Source organism: Corylus avellana, chromosome ca3 (genome assembly GCF_901000735.1).
Source record: "Corylus avellana chromosome ca3, CavTom2PMs-1.0".
Lineage (NCBI taxonomy): Eukaryota > Viridiplantae > Streptophyta > Magnoliopsida > Fagales > Betulaceae > Corylus > Corylus avellana.
The window spans coordinates 30,572,854-30,575,716 of record NC_081543.1 but is presented as its reverse complement, the minus strand read 5'-3'; positions in this window follow the sequence as shown (position 1 = coordinate 30,575,716).

Genomic DNA, 2,863 nt, shown 5'->3' with positions numbered 1-2,863 from the left:
TTATTGCTAGTCTTGGGAGAATATTGACAATGTTTTGGTAGTTTGGAAGGAACATTATCACAATTGAAAGTTTGGAAGAGACATTGTTAATTGGGTGGTAGTTTGAGGGGGGTATGTAAACTTTACCCTAAAACTTAATGAATCTAATAAAATGTATTAATTAATGTCAAGAGTTTTTAAGTGTTTACTTACTTGAATTTTAGTACGTAGAAAATGCCCCATTCACCAAACCCTTCTCCTCATCTCTTTCTTTTACTTCCTCTTTCTCTCTATTCTCTCTCTCTCTCTCTCTCTCTCTCTCTTTCTCTCCCTTTGTATGAAACAGAACCAACTTGGCACATCCCCTCCTTGATCCCCATGCTAGTAATTTAATTTAATTTTTTTTTTCTTTCCTTATCATTCATTATTTTCTTTGAAATATTGTCTATCCTCTTTAAAAAACCATACGCCCAGAAGGCCTTTTTAATGTATCTTAAAAGTATCTGCTTCTGGAGTCGATTTCTTTCATTCTCATTTATTTGTTTAATTATTATTATTTACATTGGCTAGGTCGTTGCTGATCCTATAGCTATGATCAATTTTTCAACTTGCATTAAAGCTTCTTTGAATGAGCCGATTTTCCTCTTTCCCTCTTCGCACGTTTTTTCCTTTTTATTTATTTTTTTATATTCAGTACATATGGATAGTAGATTGGTCAGATGGCCTAAAGCTATAAAATGAAGCAGAAGCATGTTACACAACCTGCAATGAATTCATCTACTTATTATATGAAGGGGTGAAGATAAATTTAGCACGCTGACAAAAAAAATTTTCGTTTTCTTTTTTTTTTTTATTAAAATATTAAAAAAAAAATTATTAAAAAAAAAATTTGTTGCCTGGCGTTCAGAATACGCACATGTTCTGAATCACGGCTTTATATAAAGATGTTTGAAAGATAGTTGAAATAATGAATTTGATCATTTTTTTAATATATTTTTTATAAAATTCATTAGTCTTTGACATATCTCTCCATTTGTTTAGGTTTGCGATTTACAAAAAAAAATGCTGTGAATTTTAAAAATGTAGTTAAGGGGTTGGACTTTAAAATCGCAATTTAATATTTAAAATTGTGCCCTTTTTTTGAAAAAACAAAAAACAAAAAACATATATTTACATGAGATTTGAAAATGTGAATTTTCTACATTTTAAAATTGTAATTCAAAACAATCTATTTTTTATGATTTAGTTTAAAGTTGTAATTTTTGTGTATAAAATCGGAATGTCAAACGCACCTATAACACTTTGAATTAATTCTTTTTTTTTTTTTTTTTACCAACTCCTTAAATATCTTTCATCCAAAATACCGAAAATGTCCCACTAATCTTTCAAACTGTTACGTTAGTCTTTTAATCAACTGTTTTCCTCAAAATAGTACTTTTAAAGTAATTCTAGGTGACTTACTTGTGTCCCACTGAGAATAATGTAGCTATTAAAATCACGCTTTGATCAAAATTCAATAATGATCAATCACAAGCCCAATAGTGATTTTAATAATCACATCATTCTTAGTGGGATACAAGTAGGACACACGTAGGCTACCTAGAATTACTCGTACTTTTATTATCTAGCCTCAACAAAAGAATAATCATCAATTAATCCTTGAAAGCTTGTCAAATTATTACTTTAACTTAATTCTTAACGACAAAATTTTTTCTTGAAAGTCTCCTTGTTCAAAAACCTAGCTACAATACATTCAAAAATCATGAAGACAACTCATAATTATTGTTAAAATAATAATTAAGTGATTATATTTACATTTTTGTTTTTATCAGTTTAAGCTTTTAGGACAACTGGTGGTTTAACATGGTCCTAATTCGAATGTTGACTCCATCATTTTACCACTCATTTCAATTAAAATATTATACTTGTTGGGCCCCCACTTATTAAAATAGAGTTTGAACCCACACTTAAGGATGAAAGTTAAAATAATAATTAAGTAATTAAATTTACATATTCTTTAATCATGTAATCAATACTTTAAAAGTATAAGATATAATTAAATTTAATAAAACTAGCAAGAATGTCAAATGGACTGATTTAGGAGGGGCCTGCATGGGCATAGGCCCCCTCCCATATTATTAAGTTTTCATAATCTTCATATATATATATATATATATATATATATATATATATATATATATATTCTTTTTTATTAGTTAACTTGATCCTAATTAATTCCCGGAGTATAAAACTCCAAGGAAAATGTATATATATATATAACCTCCTTTTAACTTCTCAGCAATATGAAAGGTCCCTCATAAACTTTCAATCGTAGCAATATCGTTCTTCCAAACTACATTACAATTGCATTAATGTCTCCTTTCGTTATATATATAAAAAAAATTAAAAAAATTAAAAAAAAAAAAATTTTAAAAAAGGAAAATTTTCCCTTAATTTTGTTTTTGTCTTTTTCTAAATTTGTGATCAATAGTATTTTTGTCATTTTTTTTTAATGTATGGATGGGGTACATAACATTGCATGCCTAGTACGTAGTTAGATAGAGGAGGCTATGTACGTCTACTAGTATTTCCCCAAAATCCAAACTTCATATAAAAACTCACATTAAAATTCAATATTGGCTCCTTTAGCATGCAATACAGCAACATATGAAAATTCCATAATAGTGCACGGGGAAATTCGATTCTCTTTCATGAAAAAGAAATTGCTGTGAAATTTAGTATATATAGATCTAATCATAAATAATTTTCGGGATCTAAAAGAACATTGAGTATAAAATTAAAATCTATTTCGATAGAAGATTGAGTAGAAAATTAAAACCTAGTATGAAACAATTATTTTGTGTCTTTCTTTTGTTTATATTTT